This window comes from Anoplopoma fimbria, chromosome 1 (genome assembly GCF_027596085.1).
Source record: "Anoplopoma fimbria isolate UVic2021 breed Golden Eagle Sablefish chromosome 1, Afim_UVic_2022, whole genome shotgun sequence".
Lineage (NCBI taxonomy): Eukaryota > Metazoa > Chordata > Actinopteri > Perciformes > Anoplopomatidae > Anoplopoma > Anoplopoma fimbria.
In genome coordinates, this window is record NC_072449.1 from 761,497 (window position 1) to 767,607 (window position 6,111).

Here is a 6,111-nt window from a genome sequence, read left to right on the forward strand (position 1 = left end):
TATAGGTCTATAGTTAGATATAGGTCTATAGTTAGATATAGGTCTATAGTTAGATATAGTCTATAATTAGATATAGTCTATAGTTAGATATAGGTCTATAGTTAGATATAGTCTATAGTTAGATATAGGTCTATAATTAGATATAGTCTATAGTTAGATATAGGTCTATAGTTAGATATAGGTCTATAGTTAGATATAGTCTATAGTTAGATATAGATAGTTAGATATAGTCTATAGTTAGATATAGGTCTATGGTTAGATATAGGTCTATAGTTAGATTAGTCTATAGTTAGATAAATAGATATAGGTCTATAGTTAGATATAGTCTAATCGGGTCTATGTTGGAATAGGTTTATAGTTAGATATAGGTCTATGGTTAGATATAGGTCTATGGTTAGATATAGTAAATATTATTATTATATTCCTTTATTGATCCCCATGGGGAAATTCTGGTGTTGCAGCAGCTCAACTACACAGACACAGACAATACATACACATACTATACAACAAAATAAAGATAGAACAAAAATAAGAAATAAGAACAAAAAAAAGAAATAAGAATAAAAATAAAAATGTACAGTATATCCACATGGGGGGGCTGGTCAGCATGTTGACAGACTGTGGTCTCCACTGTTGTTATACAGTCTGATGGCAGTGGGCACAAATGAGCATCTGAAGCTCTCCGTCCTGCTCTTTGGCAGAATCAGCCGATGAAAGAGCTGAAAGTAGAGCTGAAAGTATTCAAAGTTATTTGGTAATGGTCCGATAAAAGAGGGTTCCCTGGAAAGACTATTACATTTTCTATTTCAATACCATATACCAGAACAAGTTCGAGGGTTAAAACAGTGAGTCGGTTAATGTACACACTGACAGAAGCCAATCAAATCTAATAATGAAATAAACGCAGTACTAAGGCTATCATTATTATTGTTATAAATAATTACTTTATATGAAGCTTAGCGGAAATTCAGTCAGGAAGACTATCTTTACGCTCTTTGTCATTCATAATCTCAGTTACTCTCTCCTCGTGACTACTCTATCAGCTGATTGTGGGTTTCACTTATAGTTAACCAACCAGAGTCTGCCACGGTTTCTTTAAGCCAATCACATCGTTGCTGTCAAACTTTAAAAATTGATTTCCTTTCTGCTGCTGTCAGTTGTCATTCAGAACTGTAAAATATGACCCATTATGTGTTGTTAGAGGAGAGGACAAAGGTTCATATATTCAGGTTGACTTGTTGGTCCTGGATGTTGTAGTTAAACCAAAACATCCCAAATAAAAGATGAAAAGTCATCTCCTGTTAATTTGCTCATTTTTAATTTCAAAGCAAACAAAAGGACGTCTTTTGTAAAATGTGTCCGTACGTCTCCAGATCCTCCACGTTCATATTGTGTTCTATAAAGTAAAGTTCTAAGCCCCCTGTTGTTCTGGGGTGGTCCTGGTCCAGGATCAGCTCTCTGGTTTGATTCCTCTGGTACTGAGTAGAGCAGATTGGAGGTTGAGTTGTGTTCATCCCATCCGTTATCTGTACAGTTTTCATATTTTCCTTAACCCAGGCTCAATGACTTTATGTTCCTAAGAGGCCTGTGGAGGCTGAACAGAACCTCATGACCCTCCAGAACCTCATGACCCTCCAGAACCTCATGACCATCCAGAGCGGTTCCCTCCGTCTCCCTGCTGGTCACCATTATGGGTTTCATGGCCGTCTGGATTCTGTCTTTTGTTTCTAACAAGATTCAGCTCATGGAAAGTCCCAGGTTACAGTTCCTTAAGTTCCCGTAGTGGAACCAAGCTGAGTAAGCATGTTAGTAAACTTTATACAACTGAATTTCAGGGTTTGGCCGAAAAAAAGAACCAATAAAAACATACAACCATTGAGTAAAAATGAAAGAAGGTTTCAGTAAAAGGTATTTGACCATCTGGCCAGCAGGTGTGATGGTTTGTTGAACCTTGACCTCTCTACAAGTCTGACCACAGTTCACATCCCCTTCACCAACAAAATATTGCGTCATTTCGAGAAACCTGCTGATATAAAATACAAAATAAAATCTGCTGATCAGGTCATCAAAAATGAATTTAAGTGGATTAAACATGAGGCGGACACAAACAGCGTGGTGTTGTGATGAGTCCACCAACTGTTATTCTGCAGACTCAAACCACAGATCCACAGAGGAGGTCAGGGGTCACTCCCATTGGACTCATGAATATGGACTGAAAATTAAACTGTGAGTGTTTTGATAAAAAGTATTCAGCAGTTCTTTACAACAAGAAAGGACTCTTTGCACTAACATGTAACATCGGTTCTGAATCAAGAATTCGTTGTAATCCAAGCAAATATTTACCGTGTCTGCATAATAACCACATGTTCTTATTTTATAAAGAAGGCTTTAACCTTTTACAAATAATAAAAAAACAAACAAGTAAAAGTCAAATGAATGATAAAAACTAAACAGGAATGTACTGTACTTACACAGGGACAACAAATGAATCACAAAAAGAGGTAACGACAGAAAAATTATCCTATAAACCTTCTCACATATTATTATAAAAAAACCTCACGAACAAGCTACACCGTCCAAAAGATAAACCGACCTTAAGGTAAAAGTAGAAGAATTAACCTTGAGAATTCTGTTAAGCGACTAATAAACAGGCGGTGAAAGATTCAAATAAACTTTATTTGTTTAGTTTTAACTCTTCATGGACATATTAATACACACATTACACAGTTATCATAACCGATAACACCACGATCATCAGAGCATCTCGTCTATGAAATAAATGTTAGATGACAGATGAGACAGGAAGTATTCTACACTCTTTTACCAAAAGCAAGACTTTTACATATGATGCGTATTTTGGACATTTTCAGTCCGTACAGTAAAGGGTTAAAGAGCGGTTGGCATGTAAGCCAGTATAAGGATAAAAAAATACGTAACATGTTAGGAACACCGTTCATATTAAATCTGCCCTGAACTATTTCAAAGAAACACTCCAAAGGAAAAGTTGAGCAGAGAAGCGAGATGAGGTGTGCAGGTACTGACAGCTTTCTGTCTGGTCTGTTTAGAGCCAGAGAAACAAACTCTAAGAATCTTCATATAAGAGTAAATAATTAAAATGATAAGACTTAAGGCTACAGTAAACATGTAAACGAGTCCATAGATGTTATTGACCGTTGTGTCATAACAGGCCAGTTTAACAATGGGGTAGTTGTCACAGTACACTTTGTTAATGATGTTTCCACACAGCTGTAAAGGGAAAGTTAAAGAAATCATGACAGCAGTGGGAAGTCCACTATACAGCCACACAAACAAAGTGAGGATGGCAACCTTTTTGGAAGTCATATGTTTATTATAATGTAGAGGATAACAGATAGCAAGATATCTGTCATAAGACATGATGGCTAAGGTTAAAAATTCTACACCTCCATAGGAGTACAAACAGAAGATCTGCAGGAAACAAAGTGGAGCAGAAACAGTGTGAACGTCAGAGAGGATCTGAACCAGAAGGAATGGAAACAACCCTGTACTTCCATACAGTTCATTTACAAACAGGCTGCACAGAAAAAGGTACATAGGTTCATGTAAGCTTCTGTTCATACAAATAACCACAATGAGCAAAACATTGGAACAAATAATTAAAATATAAAATAGCCAGAATAATCAGGAAATATAAGTATTTAAAAAACCTGGTATCAAAGTAGGCACCCAACGTAAAATATGAAACCTGTGTGAAGTTTATCATCATTCTCCTTTTGATTCTTAAAACAATTAATAACACTGCTAAATGTCACTGACTCACTCCAAACTGAGATCAGACACCCATTCTCCATCTTTAAACCTTTTCAAGTTTAACATCATACATTTGTTACTAAATTACATATTAATTTCATCATGTTTAACAAAGGTTTAAATGCATTTATCATCATCCTCGAGTTAAAAACACTAAATCATTTAAATGCATAACAGAGAAATAAATCATCAATATAAAAACACATCTCAGTGTATAAACACCAACCACATTAATCTGAATGAAAACAAATATCACAAATCCAGCACGGTTACATTACTTTTTTAAAGTCAGAGAAACACAGACTGAGTCATTGGATGACCTCACATTGATCTGCTCACCTGTTAAAGTCACACTGACTCACTCCAAACTGAGATCAGACACCCATTCTCCATCTTTAAACCTTTTCAAGTCGGGGTCGCCCACAGCAACAGTCTAACATAATTATCAGACTACACCCTGATTGTTACTGGTTCTTTTTTTCCATTACATCTCTTATTAATTTTATCATGTAAAAATTATACATGGATACAATACAGATGATTCATGCATGGTAAAAAAACAGCAATTAAATTCAATGCAAGAGGAAGATGCAGGATACAAAATCTATTTGAAGGTGAGAGCTGAAGATCCTGTAAACAGGAGCCTAAACCAAGGCCGACAACCTGGACCTGAACCAAGAACGGTGCAGAGAAACAAATATCAATATATACAAATTTTTATTTGCAGTTTAAGAAATAATGTCTAAATATTTAACGATTAATAATAACTCAATTATAAATCGTAAACCCATACATCTGTATAAAAAGTATGATAGTACTCAGCTTCTGTGATAAGACATCATTAATATAAGTAAGATAATTGAACTTTAGATTCAATTAGCACGCAACCCAATTTGAATTAATAGATAACCTTATCGTGGTGGAGGTGTTTGTGTGCCCCAGTGATCCTGAGAGCTGTGTTATCGGGGGCAATAGCTCCTGGTAGGGTCTTCCATGGCAAAGTGGTCTCAGGGGAGGGGTCAGACTAAGAGCGATTTTACAGACCTCAAATGAAACGGACAATGCTGAGTTTTGCCACCTCGCCCGTAAAAGGGAAACCGGGGCACCCTCCTGGAGCCACACCTGGGAGGAGAGCTTGCGGGCGAGTGTCTGGTGGCCGGGCCTTGGTGCAAGGGGCCCAGCCAAGACCAGCCTGAAAAATCTACATTGAGCCGCTGCCCTGTGGGCCAACAACCCGTCAGGCAAACGAAGGCTAGGGCGAACAAAGGCAACAGGGCGACTTATTCAAGCCAGACTTCGTCAAGCAAAGACTTCTCGAGCGTGTACTTGTACGGGTCAGTAATTTGTTTGTATTGACTACCATATGTCTGCATCCTATTTCTGTCTGTTCCTCTGTCCGGTGGTCACGTAGACAATGGGTCACTCCCAGGTGCCGTGACCCCACTAACCTCATCTATCCCACTCTCTCAGCCCATGGTGAGCAAGTGGTGTCGGGGGGCTTTGGAACTGCCAGTCGGTAGTGCCGAAAGCTGAGTTCATCTCAGGCTACGCATCCTTGCTCTCCCTCAACTTTCTTGCTCTAACTTAGACCTGGATCACACCAGAAAACACCACCACACCCGCAGCTCTCTCAGATGTGTACTCCTTCTCTTACACTCCCAGAGCTGCGAGGCCAGGTGGTGGCACTGGCCTGCTAATTTCCCCAAAATGGAAATACTCTCTTGTCTCTGTTCCACAGTTCTCCCCTTCCTCGTTTGAATTTCATACTGTTACTGTCACTTATCCAGTCAAGCTCACCATTGCTGTTGTGTACCGCCCACCAGGCCCTCTTGGTGAGTTCCTGGAGGAGCTTGACACACTAGTCTCGCACTTCCATGACGATGGCTCCGCGCTCATCATGCTCGGCGACTTCAACATCCAGACCGATAAGTTAGAACCACTGCTTTCCTTCCTCTCCTCCTTTGACCTCTATCGCTCTTCCTCTCCTCCTACCCACAAGGCCGGCAACCAGCTGGATCTTATCTTCACTAGACACTGTTCTACTGCTAACCTCTCTGTCACTCCCCTCCAGCTCTCGGACCACTACTTCATGTCCTACTCCCTCTCCCTCTCCTCTCCCCCTTACTTCCTCCACCTACCCACATGGTTTCTACCCGTAGTCACCTCCGCTCCCTCTCCCCGCTGATCTTTCCTCTTCCGTTACCTCTGCCCTCCCTGACCCTGAATCCTTCTCTCTCCTATCCCCCGATACTGCTACTGATCTTCTCCTCTCCACCCTTTCCTCCTCTTTGGACAACCTCTGTCCCCTCACCTCCAGGCCTG

The 6,111-nt window shown here is 39.7% G+C and overlaps 1 pseudogene; it reads right to left on the reverse strand.

Annotated features, from left to right (window-relative positions):
* Window positions 1–1,548: 1,548 nt before the first annotated feature.
* LOC129091242 (olfactory receptor 6N1-like) lies at window positions 1,549–3,742 on the reverse strand (annotated as a pseudogene).
* Window positions 3,743–6,111: the final 2,369 nt, after the last annotated feature.